We start from the raw sequence: 23,829 nt of genomic DNA on the forward strand, positions 1-23,829 counted from the left end.
GATTGAGGAGAAATTTGTGAAAATTCACAAAACGAAGATTATGGCATTCACTGCGTAGTTTTTTCGCTCGATTATCCTACTTTTCGCCCAAATAATGTCTGACAACAGTTACTATAAGTATCTTAGATATATCCATATATATATATAAATCAATTGCTGTTCGTTTGTCTCGCTAAAACTCGAGAATGGTTGGATCGATTTGGCTAAATTCGATCTTCTAATATTTGTGAAAGTCCAGGGAAGGTTTAAGCGGTGAAAGACATAAGAAGTAACAGAAAATATTAAAAACGAAAATTTAGTTTTCTAATACAAAATGTTCCTAGCTGTGGAACATTTGATGTCTCTTGTCAATAAAATTCTCACTTGGTTGCCAAATATTTATACGTGCTTTCAGAAAGTGTTTTGTCCATATTTTCCACAAACATACGTAGGGTTATACGAAGTTCACCGGGTCATTTAGTATATTAATAAAATTTTCTATAAAACCAAGCTTGAAGTGTACAGTCAGGGTAGCTTTCGCTTAAATGTAATCGGATAATATTATCAACTCACGGCTGGAATGTGAGACAGTGATATAGCTCTTCTTCGTGCCACCGTCGCTGACGTCACCGAAGTCGATAGTCTCGGGTTTCACTGACAATACCGGATATTCAATTTCCAGTATCAGCGGTATACGCTGTGAAATATTTAAAGATTCTTGTACCGATTAGTTATCCAAATCACAAATAAGGCGTACTACTTTTAACATCGCTTCAGCCTGTAATATCCCACAACTGGGCATAGGCCTCTTTCCCCATGTAATCCACCACGCTGCTCCAATGCGGGTTGGCGGATATATTCCCTACTGTGAGTAACGCTCGCTATCAGGTGTACATGATAACAACCGGGACCGACGGCTTAACGTGCTCTCCGAGGCACGGTGGGGAGACCCACGAGGACTGCACAAACACCCAGACCAAGACAAATATCTTTATGGCCAATACAAATGTTTGTCATGTGCGGGGATCGAACCCGCAACCGCCAGAACAACAGGCACAATCCATGGCTGTGACCGTTGCGCCAATCGGCGCGTCCACTTTTGACATATCAAATAATATTGATATGGCCTACATATTTTTAGTAATAAAAGACAAAATAAAACAAAGTAACCGTTGTTTTTGTAAATAATTTTGTTATTTTTCATCAAGAAGCTTTGCCGAAATAATCGATTACAAAATAGCACCAAATATTTTTCAAAACAAAAAAGTATTCTGAATTTTTTTTTAATGTTGGTTTATGTCACCTTTATACTTGTACTGTAGAAGTGTATTCAGAGTAAAATAAAGACGAAATAATGCAAGATAAACAACTAAAATGGAAGAAAATTTAGGAAGGACTTGAGTAGATTGGATTCGGTCAGTGTGGACGGTGGAGTTCGCAAGTTAAGCTACAATCCAGAGGTCTTATCCAATCACGTTGTCAATGTCGAAAGCCGATTCGGTATCGACACTAACCTCATTAAGTCGGAGGGAGCCCGAACGTTAATCTTGGAAATTCTTTATCGGAAATTTTGCCATAATTGTATTATCGTCAATCATAAATGTTTCAACCAAAAAAAGATACAGATTAAAAATATCCAAAAATGCTGTAAAAAATTTCCCCTTTTCACTTTTCTTTCATTTGTTTCAGAACCGATAAAAAAAATCCATTTTATTTTGTCTGTTTGAAAATTTGAAAGGGTTTTAGTTTTTGAGAGGACATTTCGTGTCTATACTTCATTTTAATCCCACGTTAGACGGTAAATGATAATACGTAAAGTAACTTGTATATAGTTTAACATTTTGACTGCTTTAAGATTAAAAAATAATAATAATAAAATAAAAAATTTGTGTGGTTACGACATTAAGAATATAGTCACTCCTTTTCTTCCCGTGGGTGTCGTAAGAGGCGACTAAGGGATAACAAGGTTCCACAACCACCTTGGAGCTTAAGAAGCCGACCGATGGCGGGATAACCATCCAACTGCTGGCTTTGAAACACACAGGCCGAAGACGGGCAGCAGCGTCTTCGGTGCGACAAAGCCAGCCCTGCGGTCACCAAACCCAGCCCAGCGTGGTGACTGTGGGCAACTTGTGGAGGCCTATGTCCAGCAGTGGACTGTGATAGGCTGAAGTGATGATGATGATGATGATGAATAATAAAATAAAATACCAATAACACAGCCTCGTACGGATCTTTGAAGTAGAGAGCAGAACTCGAGACCGATCTCGGCCAATATGTCTCCACTTCCGGCCATACTTCATTTGTTCTCACAGTAACTTCCACTATCATCTGTATTTTTGAAACGCATTACATTATGAGGCTTGATTAATAGTTTTGTTATTATTATTCGGAAATCAATTATCACAGCCCTTATTTTTAAAAGAAAAAAAAAAAGAATTCTTTTTTTTTTAAATTAAATAAAAATAAAATGAAATAGAAATAGAAAGTAAAGGCAGCTAACAAAAGAGTAAGGTCTTAGTAGTAGTAATAATTTACTTTTCGTATTTATCAATTTTAAGTCAAATATGTATATTATTTTCTAATGTTTACGCGAATTTCATTCATTATAATGACTCAAATTTTTCGGGTTTTATCGCGGTTTATTAAGTTATTTAGACGCTGGACGTTTCGGACACAACAGCAACCATGGTCACGGGATGATGGAAATATGTATCTCAATTTTTCACAATATCTGTTATAATTTGAACATGCTAGTAACAAAATTAAATTCATACTTATAGACATAATTATAGCAAATTAGCTGCGTCACGCGGATTCATCCGCTTTATTTACTATCTTCAGCTATCTACGTACCAAATTTCATTAAAATTGACTGACATACATGCATCCGTACAAACTTTTGCATTTTTAAACGGTTTTATTTAGCTCACCCCGTTTGTTTTATTTTTTATTATTCTTGGGTCAAATTTAGTAATTCAAATTTCACCCTCTTCCTGTCAACCGATTAATCTGAAATTTTGTATACACTTTGGATTTTGGTGACAATACAATTATGTTTATTCATTATCATTATAAATTCAAGATGGCCGCCGCTACAAAATGGCGGATAATTTATGTTTTATTAATCCCATCAATATGGGTATGAAATGAAAGGGCTCAACAAGCAGAATACAATATACTATAAAAAATTGAAATCCAAGATGGCGGCCGCTACAAAATGGCGGATAACGTAGGTTTTATCAATCCCATCAATATGGGTATCAAATGAAAGGGCTCAACAAGCAGAATACAATATACTACAAAAAATTGAAATCCAAGATGGCGGCCTCTACAAAATGGCGGATAACGTAGGTTTTATCAATCCCATCAACATGGGTATCAAATGAAAGGTCTCAACAAGTAGAATACAATTTACTATGCAAAATTGAAATCTAAGCTGGCCGCCGCTACCAAATGTCTGATAACAATTTTTTCTCAATCCCACCAATATGGGTATCAAATAAAAGGGCTTGACAAGAAGAATACAGTGCACTATACAACCTCAATATTTAAGATGGGCCTTGCAATAATGAAGCACTAAATGAATTAAACAGAATGCGAAATAAAAACTAAAAACTAGAAAATAAAAATAGGTAAAAAAACTTTTTAAGTTAAACGGTTTTATGTTAAACATACATTGCAATGTTTAAGATAAATGTACTAAAAACCAAAAAATAATAAAATAGATACAGTCGTGGGAATTATAAACATATGCATAGACTAGACTAAAATAAAACCGTGGGGCACGTCAATTGTCTACAAATTATCGACTTAATGTGCGATAGAAGAATCGTTTAATTCGTCGTTAAAATAGGCAGTTGGCCCGCAGACGGTGAGGAAATTACTTACTATTTTCTTGCTCATGGAAATTCCAATAGTTATACACTCCATGTAAATAAAAGAGATGTTTCAACTAGTTTATCGTTGGACATTCACACTGCTGGCTGGCGAGGAATCGTTTCACTGCTCGTAGTTTGTCTTTAATCGACAAAACATATGATAAAAGTACTACTCGCTCACCACTATGAAACCCTAAAACTCGCTTATAATCGAGCTTGCTAGCTTGTTTCCACATTCTAGCCCTACTTATCACACGTCCATCGTTGTCGGTTGAACAACTGCCTTATTATAGTGTAACATTACAAAACAAACATTTTAATCAACGATTGTAGACAATTGACGTGCCCCACGGTTTTATTTTAGTCTAGTCTATGCATATGTTTATAATTCCCACGACTGTATCTATTTTATTATTTTTTGGTTTTTAGTACATTTATCTTAAACATTGCAATGTATGTTTAACATAAAACCGTTTAACTTAAAAAGTTTTTTTACCTATTTTTATTAATATTAATGTCATCCGTGGCGTTACTTGTATTCAAAAAGATCATATATTGAAAATGTAGCCACTCTTATCGGACTCTACAGTTAGTGTTTTGATACACGCCGGGTGTCTTTAGTTTTCAGCAGCAAGTTTCTGCTGTCAAAAAACAATACTGAGTATTCTAGTTGGCATTTTCTTTTAATCGCTTTTTTGTGTTTTCTGTCCCTTTTTAACAGATTTAAAAAAAGGAGGAGGTTACTTATTTGACCGTTTATATATATGTATACGGTAATACACATGTTTGTCATGTGCGGGGATCGAACCACCAACGGCCACAAACCAATCCTGTCACCGTTGCGCCAACGTGCAACAAGTACACTACTTTATTTTAATAATTTGTGCACTTTATGTGTGGCCAATAAACAAGTTTTCCTTATCTTTCTATAATATTAATATTATTTAGAGAAATATTAAGCGTTATCACATTACAATCTTCAATGTCAACAGTAAAACTGTACAAAATCGGAGAAAATAAAACCATAAAAAAATATTTGAGTGCTCAATAAAGCTATTGTCTTCATTTAGATAAGCCATATTTTATTACCAACGCTAAGGGCCGGTTCCACCGCTAGTGGATAACGTTTATTCTGCAGATAAGTTACGTATAGAAACTAAGCGCATGAAGTAGAATAAGCCATTAGGACCTGTTTGTCCTTGATTAATAAACTATATTTACTTAGTTTCATATTTTCAAACAAAAATATATTTTTAACCGACTTCCAAAAAAGGAGGAGGTTCTCAATTCGACTGTATTTTTTTTTTTGTAACTTATAGACGCCTGCAACACCTGAATCATCGTAAGGCTGAGCTCTAGTCACCTTACTCACCAACAGGAACTAAAACTGCTATAAAGCAGTATTATTCAGCTGTGACCTTCTGTAAGGTCGAGGTACTTCCCCAGTCGGGCTGCTCCATATTTTGTAGCAGGGAATTTCCTACTGTGCCCTACCTCAGTTAATCAAATATAATTCATAAAATCATCCACTACATTAGTGGGATTCGATGGTCAATGTCGTCAAATGTCGCTATCCACAGCCGATGAAACAGGTTCCATCGCTTCTCTTTCAGCTCAATTGCCTAATATACGAGTATGAGTTACAGAAGATCACAGCTAAATAATACTGTTTTCAAGCAGTATTGTGTTCCTGTTGGTAAGTAAGGTGACCAGAGCTCCTGGGGGATTGGGGATTGGGTCGGCAATGCGCTTGCGATGCTTCTGGTGTTGCAGGCGTCTGTAAGCTCCGGTAATCGCTTACCATCAGGTGAGCCGTACGATTGTTTGCCGACCTGGTGATATAAAAAAAATATGCTTAAAAATTGAGTTGCACGATTCCACCCTAACGATTATACTTACATACTTAGATATATTTAAAGTTAAATGAAAGCTTTTAACAATAACGAATGTCCCTTGCCTCTGTAGAACTACGCGGTGGAAGACTAAGCTCCAAGCTGTGGCTGTTGCTCGCTTCATTGGGAGTACAGCGGGCAGCGCAAGTTTGACGCGCGACAGCCAGGCTCCAGGGCGCTTCCGTCTCCGACTGCAGGTCCAGCTGCTCGTCTCCTACGTTTCGCAAGAGGAACCTTTTACGTACCCTATTACAGAAAAATCTAAATCAAAATCGGTACAAGGAGTACAAAGCTCTGAGGTCTAAAATACACGCGAATTGAATACGGTTGAATTGAGACCCTCTTCCTTTTTTTGAAGTCGGTTTTTTGATGTGAAACACCTATAGATGAGGGTAACCCTGATTGTTGGCGTGGCGATAGACGCCGTGACGTGATACTATACTATATAATAATTGAGTTGTCACGCCATTAAAGAAATTTTTCAGTTAAAATTTTTGTATATATAGAAAACAAATGTATATTAAATGTTTCACATACGTCAGCCGTCACGCAACGACTCACATTTTTTTGTTCGTATTTTTCTTTGGCTGGACCAATTTAGTACATGAGACAATTAATATCAAAAACAATTTTATTCTAATAGGTTTCAAAAGAACTTTTGAATGGTCATTTACAGTTAATTTATATTTATAAATAAAATTAGAAGAATCGACAAGAAACTCTGCAGTTACTCTTTTGAAAACCATTTATAAATTCGTACTAATTTATTTTCATGCTACTTTCATTAGGGAATTCTAAACATTTTTAATAACATCCACCGTTTCATAGCTTAATTGGCTAGAGCACCGACACGGTCAGTCGGAGACGCGGGTTCGATCCCCGCTGGAGCGGTCAATTTTTGATATTTAAAAAAAATGTGGTGTCACGGGACACCAGGTAGGAACAAAGTTCCTTCGGATAGTACAGAAACAACACAATTTGAAACAAAAAAATGTTGAATTTTATATATATTTTCTAGTTCTTGTTTTTTTTTATTTCGTTGATTGGTTTTTAATTAAGTACATAAAAGTATTTAGGAAATTTAGTATTTTAGAAAATAACAAATACTGTAAAATAAAATAAATCAAACAAAATAATAATAATAATAATAATTCAAACTATTAAGTGAAATAAAAAAACATGTGTCTATTTATTTTTGTCGACAGTATAAAATTACATAAATAATTTTAAAAAAAGTTTACTAGTAATATTTTAGGTTTACAAACGTCATATCAAGTATATAGTCGTGTGACTGATATTACGTCACTTCCGTTATATATTTTTCTTACGGTTTTAGTATCACATTTTTTTCAGTTAGCTCGCCCAGCCAAACGTCGCCTGCCGTAAGGAACTTCGTTCCAATATATAAACTGTGTTTTAGAACAACATTAGTAATATCTTGCATGAAATACAGCGCCACTATGATTTAATTTGCGTACCAATCGAAATATTAAAACAAACCTGACGACGTCATCACAAGGCAGGTCGAGGGCGCAGAGAGCGATGCTTATTTCAGAGCACGAAACTTGGAGACATGGAGTGCGTTGTATCTGACGGAGACGTACGAAATGAAGAGGGGGGTCTGGGCGGTACCAATTGTCTCTGTGACGAGTTATTTATATTTTAGTTATTTATCGCAGCTATTTTTCGAGTCTGATTCTTAAGAAACAATATGTATCGCGGTATGAAAAAAACGAGGAGTTAATACTTGTTGGCGCTGAGACTGACCTCTAGCAGCGGTCACCGCACTGGTTGCGCTGGCAGTCACGGGTTCGATCCCGGCTCAGAACAGACATTCGCATTGACGAAATTCATTATTTCAAAACATATTTAAATTACATTCATTAACCCGAAACCTCGGTCTACTAACTTTTGACGATTTTCTCGTCTTATAACATTACAACGATCTTCACATATACACTGAAACTCTTGAGCCTTGACCGTTCTCGTTTCCTTTGAAATGTAAAACAACTTTCGACTTGTCTTTGAAAACATTTCGTAAATTAGGAGATGACGCAAACAAGCGAAATTTGCGTAATTCTTTACTTGTTTACTTGTTATATTGAAGCAACTTTCTGTCTCGTTTTGTAATCATTTTATTATTGTCACTTTTTGTTGAAGGGACTTCAATTAACTTATTGAAAATTCATATTATTTGAATATTTATAATAAATTTGTTGTAACTTGTACACCTGTGCTGACACTAGACCATTTCCTTTGCCCTAAGGTTGCCTGGAACGCTTTTTAGCGATTAGACCGTCCTTTGTACCTAATGCATATATTGATCAGATTTTTCTTTCTTTTCTATGTATCATTTCTATTTTTGGTGAACAATAAAGCGTATTATTATTATTATTATTTGTATCCGTACTTGTGGTGTAGCGGGTTGGGGGTAGCAACATACCCCGGGCGCTACCCAAAAAGGGGCACCAATGGTCCGCAAAACAATAAAATTATTGGGCATATGGTATGTTTTTTCGAATATGGGGCGAGGTCTAAAAGGTATTGTGATCCGAGCGCGAATTAAGCTCGCTACGTTACTGAAATTGAGACCAGTCTTCAGCCTGTCTGCAAAAGCTAGGGTAAAGTCCGCCTCGTTTCTTACGGACCATCTGATGGTAAGCGGACACCGGAGTGTTGCGGCACTACTGAACTTTAACCACCACCCTCCCCAGGAGTTCTGGGTACCTTACCCACCACAGGAACATATCGCTACTTATTAGTTGGCTGTGTTCTTCTACAATGTTGAGGTACTTCCAAGGTCGAAATACACCAAATTCTGAACAGGATAGATCCTACTGTTTTTTTTTCGCTTCAGCCTGTAATATCCCACTGTTGGGCATATGCCTCTTTCCCATGTAGGAGAAGGATCAGAGCTTAATCCACCACGCTGCTCCAATGCGGGTTGGCGGATATATTCCCTACTATGAGTAACGATTGCTATCAGGTGTACCTACATGATAACAACCAGGACCGACGGCTTAGCGTGCTCTCCGAGGCACGGTGGGGAGACCCACAAGGACTGCACAAACAGCCAGACCACGGCAAACACCTGTATGGCCAATACAAATGTATGTCATGTGCGGGGATCGAACCCGCAACCACCAGCGCAACCGGCACATACCATAGCTGTGACCGTTGCGCCAACGCGGCGTCACAGCTATGGATTGCCTACTGTACCCTGCCTTAATAAAATAATGAAATACAGGCGAAATCGAGCTAAAATAGCAAACTATTTATAATAATTAAACCCGTAACCTGGAAATAAACTTACGTTCACTGAGAATTGCAAGTAGTACATTTTAATTTCCTCGAGCGATGGTCTTAATCGTTTCTCAACACAAGCTGAGAAACGTAATTAACTTACCGCTCATGAAATATTTACACGCAGTTTTAATTCACCTCGGTTTGTGGTTTTATCTCGACATAAATGTAATTACAAATGGAGAATGGCTAAGACTCGTTTGTATAAGTAAGCTTATTATTTTAATTAGTAAGAGAATACTTTAACTGTGTCCTTGAAAGGGATTTTCAGGCATAAACGAAATAGTTGGCTGGCATTTACTTGTTAGTTATAATAACATTGAACATAAACGTGTCTCAGAGTGTTTAACACATTACACGTAACTCGAGATAATTATTCATTAATACATTTGAATCGTAATTGAAGCAGCTTTAAGTCGAGCGTTTTATAATTTGAAAATTTAATCTAAATACATTCGCTTACGTCGTACCGTTGTAGTTACAAATTATAAAATAATTAATTAATTCTACATTCTATTACTATCAACATTGTTAAATTGAAAATGAAGTATATTTAAGTTTTGTCATCTTATATATAAAATTCTCGTGTCACACTGTTAGTTACAAGAGTATGCTCTTCCGAAACGGTTGGACCGATTTTTATGAAATTTTGTGTACATATCGGATAGGTCTGAGAATCGGCCAACATCTATTTTTCATATCCCTAAATTGTAAGGGGTGGGGATTAAGGGGGCTAATAACACATATACACAAAACAACGTTGCGGGGTCAGGGTCGTTGTCGTGGACTTTTTTTGGTACTTTAAATGGCGGTCAATCCTGACACATAAACAAATAGTCTTTGAGTAGGTTTAACCGTTTACGCAGCAAACGCAACGGAAGCTCTTTGCCTCTTTTGGTCGTGGCGTGTATCCATAATATGACATAATATAGCCTACCTCGCCAAATTGACTATTCAACATAGATTTTTTTTTTTCAATTCGAACCAGCATTTCCACAAACAAATAAACAAACTCTTCGGCTTTATAATCTTAGTATTTTAAAGGTAACACAAGAAAGTGCCTTAAAGTTAAAGTTTACTAGTTACATTACCCGGTGTTTTTAACTAGCGTGGATCGGAGAAGTAGTATTGTGTTAGGGGCCAACTCGTGTCGGGGCAAGAGACGTATCTTGTAGCCAGTTCGTTCACCAGCACTTATAAGACACTCGAGAGGCTCCACCTAAGTAAAAAAAAAACAAGTGTTCTTCGACCACATGACTGAAGAAAAACTTCTTCAGCAATAGGTCTGCCTGTATCTTAGATATACGAAACGAAACTGGCTATGAGAGAAAGAGAGAAAGAAAATGCGTGCTCGCACCTCTCTCTCTTGCTCCGTTCGCCTAAATCGATCACACTTTTCGTAACGGTATCGTCACGCATCCACCATATTAGTACCCAAGTCGAGCGTGGGTAAAAAAGTTTAACTTCAAAAATGTTTTCGAAAAAAAAAAAGATTTCAAAATATGCATTATTAGAAATAAGTCAAAATATACTCGCCAGATGTCGCTCATTTTAAAGGAAAATTTCATTCTAGCTGGAGCGGTCCATTTTTGATATGATATTCAAAAAAATGTTCAGTATTCCTAATGTGGGTAACACAAAAATAAAAAATCATACATATTGAAAATTTAATTTTTTAAGTTTTGATCCGTGCGTTTTTTTAATCTACTTCAAAAAGGAGGAGGTTGTCACCGATTTTGATGATTCTTTATTCATTCAAAAGATGGTGCTTGTCGAGTTTATCCCTGTCGTGAGTTATTCCTGACCTGGGTACATCCTGTTGCCTCAATTAATTCTCAAAAACTACGACCCAATTAAGTATCTAGAGTCTTCAAAGCGCAAGAGTAGCAAGAGAGAGTATTTTTTAACCGACTTCAAAAAAAGAAGGAGGTTACTCAATTCGACCGTATATATATATATATAAATTTTTTTTTTAATGAATGTTCGGGGATAACTCCGTCGTTTAAGAACCGATTTTGATAATTCTTTTTTGTTGGAAAGGAGATATCTCTAGTTTGGTACCATGATAAGAAAACCAGGATCTGATGATGGGACCCTAACCACTTGACCCATTAACTGAGGTAGGGCACAGCAGGAATTTCCTGCTCAAAATATGGAGCAGCCCGACTGGGGTAGTACCTCGACCTTACAGAAAATCACAGCTAAATAACACTGTTTTCAAGCAGTGTTGTGTTCCTGTTGGTGAGTAAGGTGACCAGAGCTCCTCCCTCCCCCCCCCCCTATACATGATGGCAGCACAGACTACGCAAAGACTACCTCAGGAGGGTACCGGTCGCAATAGCACCGGAGAATCCCTCTCTGGACTTCTGGGCTCAGGACCTGCACCTGATTCCAGAAGCCTAGGCAGCCCCGCGAATTCTGGGGGGGGCAAATCTGTGCTCAAAACATTAACTGCCTGGGGTAAACGGAGCAGACGGCAGAAGTCCCCTACCACTATGACTGTGGATTTCTGTAACATCAGAGGGCTTCATACTAATCTTAACGCCGTCCACTACCACCTCCAGACGGCGAAGCCGGCCTTGCTCTTTTTGACAGAGACGCAGATAGCCTCTCCAGCTGATACCTCCTATCTCTCCTGTCCGGGGTACAAATTAGAACACTTTTTTGTACCGCGGGCTGGAGTTTGCGCGTACGTCAGAGAGGATGTCTGCTCTCGTCGCCTCGGCAGTCTTAAAGGTGGGGACCTCTCCATCCTGTGGTTGCGCATAGACAGCGACGACCATCCCCGCGTCTATGCCTGCCTATATAGGTCCCACAGCGGTAACGACGAAACTGATCGACTCATGGAGCACATACAAATGGCTACAGACACCGTGCTACAACAGATCCCATCCGCAGAGATCGTGATACTTGGTGATTTCAACGCCCATCACACCGAGTGGCTCGGGTCGCGTACAACCGATCATGCGGGAAGATCTGTTTACGACTTTGCCTCAGCATATGATCTGACACAATTAGTAGCATCACCAACGCGTATCCCTGATGTGGAAGATCATACGCCTTCCCTGTTGGACCTTCTGCTGACGTCTCACCCGGACAACTATGTAGTTTCCGTGGACTCTCCACTTGGCTCGTCGGACCACTGTCTGGTCCGGAGTTCTGTGCCAGTCACACGCCCACCATGGCCCCGCTTTGCGGGCAGCCGACGCGTTTGGCACTATAGGTCAGCTGATTGGGATGGAATGCGGTCCTTCTTCGCATCCTACCCATGGGGGCGAATCTGCTTTTCGCTGGATGATCCAGACATCGTTGCTGATTCTGTCGCCGAAGTGGTTCTGCAAGCCATGGAACTTTTTATTCCGTTCTCTGCGGTGCCTATAGGCGGCAAATCCAAGCCCTGGTTTGGTCGACCTTGCAAAATAGCTGCACGCCATAAGCGGGAAAGCTACCGAGCTTGGGCTAATGCGTCGATGTCCCAGGATGTAAAGACCAGCGCATTAAAAAAGGAGTATAACTTTGCCTCCAGGTCCTTCAAAAGAGTCATCGCTGAGGCAAAAGCGGAGTACGTGGGCAGAATTGGGGAGAGATTGGTTCGACTTCCTTCGGGAACTCGTGCATTCTGATCACTCGCCAAAGCTGTCCAAGGGAATTTTTGTAAGCCATCCCTACCATCATTGCACAGGAGGGACGACTCGTTGGCCCACACCGCGAAGGAGAAGGCCGATCTTTTAGGCTCTCTTTTTGCGTCCAACTCGACTTTGGATGATAGCGGAAAAATACCATCGACGATCCCTCGGTGTGATACAATAATGCCGGAAATAATTTTCCAACAGAGCTCCGTACGCAAAGCCCTTTTTTCGTTGGACATCAATAAACCGAGTGGGCCCGATGGCGTCCCTCCGTTAGTGCTACGAACTTGTGCTCCTGAGTTGGCACCCGTCCTCACGCGTCTTTTCCGGCACTCTTATTCATTAGGCGTTGTCCCACGCTCGTGGAAGATGGCTTTGGTGCACCCGATCCCTAAGAAAGGGGACCGCTCAGATCCGTCCAATTATAGACCAATTGCTATAACTTCCTTGTTCTCAAAGATTATGGAATCCTTAATCAACTGCCAGCTCCGACGGTATTTAGAGGAGCACCAGCTGATTAGCGATCGCCAATATGGCTTTCAACGGAGTCGCTCGGCTGGTGATCTTCTAATATTCTTAACTCACCGATGGGCGGAGGCGGTTGAGAGCAAGGGAGAAGCGCTGGCGGTTAGTTTGGACATAGCGAAGGCCTTCGATCGGGTGTGGCATAGGGCACTTCTAACAAAGCTACCATCCTATGGGCTTCCCGAGAAACTATGTAAATGGATCACCAGTTTTTTGACAGACAGGAACATCAAGGTCGTTGTTGACGGTGCATGCTCGGACCTCAAGTCTGTCAATGCTGGCGTTCCCCAAGGCTGTGTACTATCACCTACCTTGTTCCTCCTGCATATCAATGACCTGTTACAAACTAGTGGCATTCATTGTTATGCGGACGACAGCACCGGGGACGCCTTATACACAGGCCGTCCTAATATTTCTCGGGAACAAGTCGATGAGTGTCGGAACAAACTTGTGTCTGAAATCGAGTCTCTTTTAGCCAAAGTCTCGCAATGGGGACGACATAATCTGGTCCAGTTCAACCCCATTAAGACACAAGTTTGCGCGTTTACCGCAAAAAAATCACCCTTCGTCGTTCCTCTCGAATTTGAAGGCACTCCCCTAACAGCCTCAGCCAGTATTGGGATACTAGGCGTCGACATATCGAGCAATGTGCAATTTCGTGGTCATCTGGAAGGAAAGGCTAAACTAGCCTCGAAAAAACTTGGTGTGCTCAGTAGGGCGAAGCAGTATTTCATGCCCTGCCACCGCCTACAATTATATAAGGCACAGATCCGGCCCCACATGGAATACTGCTCTCACCTATGGGCTGGGGCGCCCCAGTACCAGCTCCTTCCATTTGACCGTGTTCAACGCCGAGCGGCTCGAATCGTTGGCGACAAGATTCTCTCCGATCGGCTCGATTCTTTGGCGCTGCGTAGAGATGTCGGGTCACTGTGCATCTTCTACCGTATTTACCACGGGGAGTGTTCTGAGGAATTGTTCGGACTAATACCTACAGCAGAATTCCACCACCGGACATCGCGTCAAAATTCAAAATTTCATCCACATCACCTCGATGTCTGGAAGTCTACGACAGCTCGATTTTTGCGCCATTTTCTGCCACGCACGACCCCTCTTTGGAACCAGCTACCACCTACGGTATTTCCGAACAAATACGACCTAGGGACCTTCAAAAGAAGAGCATATTTCTTTTTGAAAGGCCGGCAACGCGCCTGCTAATCCTTTGATGTAGCGGGTGTTTGTGGATGTTGTTTTCACTTACCATCAGGTGAGCCAACTGTCCGTTTGCCCCCTCTTCAAAAAAAAAAAAAAAAAAAAAAAAAAACCCTAAAGAAATCGAGGGAAACTCTCGAAAATTCACATTACTTTTTAGATTACTTGACTCATAGACCGATTTTGATGATTTGTAATTTAATCGAAAGCCGATGTTTATCATGTGGTCACATGTAAATGTCATCGAGATCTGATTACAACTTTTGGAGTAATCTCTAATAATACGCATTTACTTGACTCATTTTTTGTCTACCTACGTTGTATTACTCGTCGATATAATTGAAGTCGGTTTTTCTTCGTTTGCCTGCAAATACAATTATCATCAAACGACTGAAACTACAGAACCCATCGATCTCGATAACAATTCAGCCTGTAACATCCCACTGCTGGACATCGGACTCTTTCCCCATGTAGGAGACGAGTCGGAGCTAAATCCACCACGCTGCTCGATTAAGAGTTGGTGGATAAATTACCTAATGTAAGTAACGATCGCTATCTGATGTCCATGATCCTGGACCGACATGTGTTTTATAATTATTTTATAATCTTAGTAAAAAGGTATACTTGAAAGAACGCGTCGTCCTGCAGTCCGTGATCTGGAGCCAGGAACAGTTCAACGCTCGTGTACATCTCTTCAATCAACGATTCACTGATCGAACTGTTCTCTGCTGTAAAATTAATCTACTTTTATTATAATTACAGACCAAACAAACAAGAAATAATTATGTTTTTGGTTCTCGAATCATTTAAAATGTCAGTGGTATAACTGGATTAGAGAATAGAATCATTTCCTTCAGCAACATCTCGAAGTAGGACGAGGAAAAATAACAAAAAAACCGACACCCTGAAGTTAGCTAGTCAACGAAGACGAAGTTAGCAACGTGCAGCTAGCTAGCCAATGAAGTATAACTTCTTACATAAGTACACACACACACATAGTGCGTACATAGGAATGATTTCAGCGGACCCCACATCCCACATGTCGATAATCTCGTGCGCCAGATCCAGATATTTACGTTTTTTCTCTGTCTCGGCTTTCACGAGGTTATCGTCATGCGTGATGGTGACGTCCACTAAACACCCTCGACCGTGCCTGTCCATCACCACGATATCAGGCTTGCTCGCCAGTATCGCCCTGTCTGTGGCTATAGGCAGGTAGTTTGATAAAGTCCATTAATTACTATTTATGGTAAGTTAAATAATTATAATATTAGAAACTAGATCAGAGCTAAATCAAATATGTATAATATTACTTAAACGTCGCAATATTTACACTCATGCGTGACACACGGACAGAGCGGTCGGGGAACATCAAGCAAGCGCACATACAGACGGAATGGCAGGACATCTTGCTGATATTCTGAAAACAAAAGCATATTATAATAAAAAATATAAGTGTACAAAAATATATCATAAAAGATATTAAAAAACAATAAAAAATATATATTAATGAATGAAAAATATACTAATTGATATATTTCGTGGCTTTATACGATTTCATTTAACACAATTCACTTACCAATTTTTCTTCATACCTCTCGCCTTAAGAGTTTTCTTTCTACCTCAGCTAATTGATAAATTAATATCAGGTAGGTATAAAACTAACACTTAATGGGTGTAGAGCGATTTTCTTTTATAAATTGAAATGAAAACGCGTGTGTTCGCTACATAAATACGCAGAGACTTATAATTTAATTTCGCCTCGCTTCTAAGCTATTACCCAACGCTCGGCAAATTTACTGCAGACTTTTATTGAAATATATTTGTGTGCTATAACTATTCATTTTTTAAAGGTCAAAAAGCTTCGTATACACTAGCAATGTGTATACAAAACTTTTTGCACAAACGCACTAGTCGTCACTTGATTTCGAGGGTTTCCCTCGATTTCTCTGAAATTACCCATGGGATATTTCTTTTCCAACAAAAACAGAATTATCAAAATCGATTCATAAACGACGAAGTTATCTCCGAACATACATAAAAAATATATACGGTCGGATTGAGTAACCTTCTTTTTTGAAGTCGGTTAAAAAGGGCTTTCGAAGCCTTCTCGAATTTTGGATTAGGGTTTATTTAGTTTTATTTTGTGTAAAAGGAAAAATATCTAACTTACCATTTTCCCTCACTATAAAGGCATGAACCAGGAGGTCGGCTCGGGATGTATTCTTGATGAGGAGCGTTCTCTCTGGATCAGTGTTTGTCAACCTGCATTCACAAACCAAAGAATTAAACACTCAAAACATACATTAAATACTAATGTCCGCATGTGGTTTTTGCTGTGCGACTTGTAATACAGCCTATCTCAGTCCACTGCTGGACATAGGCCTCCACAAGTTCGCGCCAAAAATGGCGTGACCTCATGTGTGTTGCCCATAGTCACCACGCTGGGCAGGCGGGTTGGTGACCGCAGGGCTAATAGTCGCCAGTGTTTGTCTAATTTAACATTTAAGAGTGATGCTCACAATAGTACAATGTAATGATATTTTCGTCTTACTGCTATGAGCTACTGCAGCATGTATTTTTAAATCAAATTTCTTTAGCAATTTAGCAATTATCACAACATTACGAAATTGGAGAGTTCGTATATTGGATCGCGTTTATCCCAGATACTATCGGCTCAAATCGAAAAATTATTATTTGTTTGGATTGTCCATTTTTCGAGCAAAGCTTTAGACTGTGTAATAAATACTCTAGTGTGTTTTTCTTCTATTTAATGCAAGTAAAACCACGGGGTACAGGTTAGTTAACGATAAATCAATTTGGCACAGTATTCCTTGGAGGCATAGTTTACCAAAGCGTCGGTTGTGTCTGAGCGTCGTTCGGCCGCAGCGGAAACTCCAGCGGTAAGCCGACGGCTTCGATCCAGACATCCAGGATTATGGGCTCCAGATTCTCTATCTAAATGGATTTTGTTTTAGTATTAGAAATGACAAAAATATTTTTAAGCGACCTCGAAAAAAGAGGTTCTTCGACTGTATTTTTTTATGTGTTTACCTTCATTGATTTCAATGATTATTTTTTTTTTAATAGATAGCTGGTGCTCCTTTTTTGACACATCTATAATAATACTTATTTACTTGACTCTTTTCCTTGACTGTTGTTGTATTATACCTCATAACTTTTAACCGGGTAGATCGATTTTGATTGATTCTTTTAATCAAATGCTGATGATTGCCACACGGTCCTATTTAAATTTGAATACGATCTTACGAGTTCTTTTTGGATTATCTCTAATACCGCGTATTTACTTGGCCATTTTTTTTGTCTACCCGCTTAAGTACTACTGGTGGATGTAAATGAAATCGATTTTTATTTTTACAGCTAGAGCGCCGACATAGTCAGTCGGAGACGCGGGTTCGAACCCCGCTGGAGCGGTCAATTTTTAACCGACTTCCAAAAAAGGAGGAGGTTCTCAATTCGACTGTATTTTTTTTTTATATATGTTACATCAGAACTTTTGACCGCGTGGACCGATTTCGACTATTTTTTTTTAATCGTAAGGTGGTGTGTGTCAATTGGTGCCATTTAAATTTGTTTGAGATCTAACAACTACTTTTCGAGTTATATCTAATAATGCGTTTTTATTTAACGCTTTTTTCGTCGACCTACGTTGTATTATATCGCATAACTTTTTACTGGGTGTACCGATTTTAATAATTTTTAATTTAATCGAAAGCTGATGTTTATCATGTGGTCACATATAAATTTTACTTTTTGAGTAATCTTTGATAACGCGTAGTTACTTGACTATTTTTTCGTCGATCTACGTTGTATTACTCGTCGATGTAATTGAAGTAGTTTTTTTTTCGTTTGCGAGCAAACACAATTATTGATATGATATTCAAAAATGTTCAAAAATGTTTATAACTCTGAAAGTTTTCGTTTTTCATTGGTAGAAGGTTTTTACGAGATTGATTGAGTAGAAGAATAAAATTGTAAAATCTCACAAAATGCAACTATCATCACAACTATACACTTTTGTCGGAGTAGCTTGTATGTAAGTTATTGTTTGGCTTTGGCTTAGCTTGTATTGAACGAAGCTTAATTTAATATCCCTCGCTTGTACCGTGTACCTTTAATGGTTATAAATTTTCAATCTCATTAGTCTAGAATGACTAAATTATACAATCTGTTCCACTCGTATGATTTGATATAATGCACAAGTTACTGTTTTATTGTTTTTATTCATATGATTTTTATTTCCCATTTTTTTTTTTGTTTCTTTTCCTCTCGTGTTATTTTAATCTTAATAATAATTAATTTACCTTCTTTTTATTTAGTTTCGAGACATGTTTTCTTAATGTGTAGTTATATTAAAAGGCACTTTTAAAGTTTTTAATCGACTTCAAAAAAAGGAAGAGGTTTGTCAATTCGAGTATATATAATTTTTTTTTTATGTTTCTTCGCGGATAACTTTGTCGTTTATGAACAGATTTGGATAATTCTTTATTTTTTAGAAAGGAGATATCCCAAGGGTGGTACCATGATAAGGAAACCAGGATCTGATAATGGAATCGCAGAGAAATCGACGGAAACCCTCGAAAATCGTAGTTACTAGAACGTTTGTTAATTTTTTTCGCCTACTTACGTTGTATTACTTGTCGATGTAATTGAAGTCGGTTTTATTTTCGTTTGCGAACAAACACAATTACTTTAATATGTAGTTGTATTCGCCTACAGTTGCGAAGGTACTTTAAGCGTTTTTTATTAATAATTTTTATGTCGCTGTCGCGTACTTTTCATTGATGTTAAAAAATAAATATCAAAACAATAAATATCTTTATATTAAATAAGCATACATTTTCGTATTCAATTTAAAGTTCTCCAAAATAAAACCATTGACCCTTTTCAACGCAAATGTATTTCCCTACACGAAACACGCCGGGTACTGATTCGAACGCTGCTAATTGGATTTGTTTGTATAACGCCACTTACATACACAATTTTATTAGATAATCATACAAACGATAATAGTTATTATACTAACGTGATAGAGGACAGTATTGTTTGAAAGAGTTCTCAGTGACAAGATCCTTTCAGCTTCTGTACGTTAAAAGCAATTACATTCGAAACACAACTGTAAATTTTTCTCACTTTGGCGCGTTAGTAAAAAAGTTGTTGAATGTTGATTCTAACCCTTATTCTTTATTTATTTATTGGTATCAGCAGTTATTATACTAAAACATTTATTACAATACGGAAAATGCATTATTCTCAATCACAGTTCACAACTCATGTAAGCAAACAGCACATGCATATAATTCGCCACTGAGCCATCGCATATTTATCACTTATATAATCTTGAAATGAATGATTGAATTGAATGAAAATATGTGTTTGCTCGCAAAAGAAGAAAGAAAACCGACTTCAATTACATCGACAAGTAATACATACGCAAATATAAACAAACGCATTAGCCGCTTTGGCGAAACGGTCACAGCCATGGACTGTACATGTTGCGCTGGCGGTTGCGGGTTCGATCCCCGCGCATGACAAACATTTGTATTGGCCATAAAGGTATTTGCCGTGGTCCAGGTGTTTGTGCAGTCCTGGTGGGTCTACCCACCGTGCCCCGGGGAGCACGTTAAGCCGTCGGTCCCGGTTGTTATCATGTACACCTGATAGCGATCGTTACTCATAATAGTAGCTCTGATCCTTCTCCTACATGGGGAAAGAGGCCTATGCAATGAGATATTACAGGCTGAAGCGAATGGTATTGATCTTTTTCTGAGACTAGTAACCCTTTTTGTGCCTATTTAGACAGTTGATCTGAAGGAGTACGCTCCAGTCGTACGTCGGAGCTGACGCACACACTTTTTTTCTATATAACTCTATTTCCCGTAATAAAAGCACCATAAACACACCTGTATCAATATCTGGTCGTGGTACAAGCCCCAACAGTCCGCGTACACGGAAACTTCTACGAAAGTCTTGGTACACGCTCGCAAGTCCCCTCTCGAAGGCTCGCACTGCAACACGACGCCTGGCTCGCGAACATCGCCCGCCCATTGCTCTGTACCACAAAAGATTTAAAATCAAAATGTACTATATTCAAGTACGCTTCTGAACCGTCATTTTTCGTCATTCCAATACAATATGTTCATTTGTTTCGTAACTGTCAAATATTTAATGTTCATCTCGTCGATACCGTAAGCTCTCCCCTCAAATTAAAGAACGTATTTAAATAAAGGCTTCAAATCGACAAGATATATCAAAAATATTTGGAAAGTTGCGTATTTTAAATTTTAAAAATGTGGAATAATGTCATTAATGAACTTGTATTGGTTGTCAAATATTTATGCGTACGTTCAGAAATTGATTTTGTATAAACATCTTTCTTTCTTTTCATTTTTAACCGACTTCAAAAAAGGAGGAGGTTACTCAATTCGACCGTATATATATTTTTTAATGTATGTTCGGGGATAACTTTGTCGTTTATAAACCGATTTTGATAATTCTTTTTTGGTTGAAAGGGGAATATCCCTAGTGTGGTGTCATGATAAGGAAACCAGGATCTGATGATGGGGTCGCAGAGAAATCGAGGAAAACCCTCGAAAATCGTAGTAACGACTAATGCGTTTGTTAAGTTGTATTACTTGTCGATGTTATTGAAGTCGGTTTTTTTTTCGTTTGCTTGCAAACAAAATTTTTATAACTGAGATAGGTCACAGCAGGAAATTTCCTGCTCAAAATATGTAGCAGCCCGACTGGGAAAGTACCTCGACTTTACAGATCACATCTAAATAACACTTTATTCAAGCAGTATTGTGTTCCTGTTGGTGAGTAAGGTGACCAGAGCTCCTGGGGGAATTGGAGATAGGGCCGGCAAGGCACTTGCGATGCTTCTGTTATTGCAATCGTCTATAGGGTACGGTATTCACTCATTTTCGGTATTTAAAAAAAAATTCTTCCATCCACTAACGGTCCATTTTTAACAGCGAAAAAGATACAGATAGACATGACCTTAAATATCATCATATATCATATGGATATTTTGGTTATTCACTATGAATATTAATCTATCTTATATTATAAAGCTGAAGCGTTTGAATCTTTGAATTTTTCAATCAAATTACAGGAACTGCTGGCTCAAATTGTAAAAATCTTTTTGCGTTAGATAGTTCATTTTCCAAGGAAGACCATAGGCTATGTAACATTTTAGTACACAGCTAGTTATACATAAAGTGTCGCGGACAATGTCATAGGAATCGGCCAGTTAATCAGCTTTAACTACACACATTCAGGTCAACTTTCAAACTTTCTCTTTGACGGTAATAAGGATGCCTTGGATATGCTGGTACTTTGTGAAAAAAGAGGAAAGGAAGTTTTAATATAGTTTCGCTTCAGAGTTTTTTCTTTATTTACTTTGAAGCGTTTTCTCTCTACGAATAGCGAGGCGTAGTTTTGATTACGTTTTATTCTTTGTCGTCTAGCGCGATATTACCTTCATTAAGCCTGTCATGAAATATCACCGCAAAAATTTGTTTAATTTTAAACAAGTGTGCTTTAGACCTTAGGTTTGAAGTAAAACTTCTGCACAATAGGCCTGCACTGTGTCTTAGATATACGAAACGTAACTGGCAATGAGAGCAAGAGAGAAAGAAAATATGTGCTCGCACCCCTCCCTCTCGCTCTTACTCCGATCACCTCGCCCACTTACATTTTTCGTAACGCTCTCGTCACGACTTCATCAGCTTACTCCACAAGTCAAGTGTGCGTAAAGAAGTTTTACTTAAAAAAAGTGTGCTTTAGACCTGTGACCTTAAAGTGGCTTAATATACGAAACGTAACTCTTTCTCTTTCTACCATCATTAACTTATATCTCCCTCTCAACTTCCGTTCGCCTCGCCCGATCACAATTTTCATACAAGCATTTAAAGGCTTTCTAAGTAAACGTAAGACCATATTAACTAAAAGATACATCTTTAGATTGTACCACTATCTAGCACAAGTCTAGATTATTCATCATCATCATCATCATCATCATCATCATCATTCCAGCCTATTGCAGTCCACTGCTGGACATAGGCCTCCACAAGTTCACGCCAAAAATGCGTGAACTCATGTGCGTTGCCCATAGTCACCACGCTGGGCAGGCGGGTTGGTGACCACAGGGCTGGCTTTGTGGCACCTAAGACGCTGCTGCCCGTCTTCGGCCTGTGTGTTTCAAAGCCAGCGGTTAGATGGTTATCCCGCCATCGGTCGGCTTCTTAAGTTCCAAGGTGGTAGTGGAACCTTGTTATCCCTTAGTCGCCTTTTACGACACCCACGGGAACAGAGGGGGTGGCTATATTTTTTGGCGCCGTAGCCACACAGCACCCGTTTCCACTTAAGATACTATTTTGTTTATATTGTTTACAGTTATAACACGAGTTTTCATTTAAAAAAAAAAAAAAAAAAAAAAAAAAAAAAAAAAAAAAAAAAAAAAAAAAAATTATGATTAAATCTGTCTCTTGTCATACATGATTTCTTCTTCTTCTTGTATAATGGCTTCCGTGAGAATTTGTCAACGTCAGAGTGAATAAATGATTTGAGCTTTACCATTTTTGTGATTTTGACATTGACATAGGCATTATCAGAAAAAAAATAACGATCCGAATCACGTTCTCTATATACTATACTGTTACCGAAATAAAATCTAATTTAAACGACGATAAAGGTGTCGACTTCCATGAAAACCTTTTTTTTAAGTTTACTTGTTAGAATCGATTTTCGTATAAGGCCTCCGGTATGAAAAAATATGAGGAGTAAAATTTACTGAACGAAAGACCTCGTTACGTTCCTCGCAACGCCATCTATCGGAACCAATGGGTTTCCGATAGATGGCGTAACAAAGTTTTCTAATAATCTATCGACATTTGATATGGTATTAATCTTTTTCTTAGACTAGTAAGCCTTTTTTGTGCCTATTTAGACAGTCGATCTAAAGGAGTAAACTCCAGTCGTGCGTCGGAGCTTACACACACACTTTTTCCATTTCCTTGAAAAGCAATTGACTTATTATATGCTGAAATTATTGAACGGGACATAGAACCTAAAAATAGCTTTTACAAGCCAAACTTTATAATTAAACTTCGAAAGGTGTGCGACATTTGCTTACGGAATCAGCCTAATTCAATTCTACCCTCGTTTCGAAGTTGTAAACAAAACGCTTAATACAGACGTATTAAGCGTTTTAAGGCCGATTCGCTTGCGTTAGCTTTGGTTAACACACGTGTCAGAGAGATTTTTGGTGTTTTTATCTGTGTTTTTAAGTTTGTTTTGTAAATTTTATAGTGAAAATAGTTGGTATTTGGTTATAATAGTTTATATTAACATTGACAAGGTTGGGTAAGTGTTTTTATTTAA

Source organism: Melitaea cinxia, chromosome 9 (genome assembly GCF_905220565.1).
Source record: "Melitaea cinxia chromosome 9, ilMelCinx1.1, whole genome shotgun sequence".
Lineage (NCBI taxonomy): Eukaryota > Metazoa > Arthropoda > Insecta > Lepidoptera > Nymphalidae > Melitaea > Melitaea cinxia.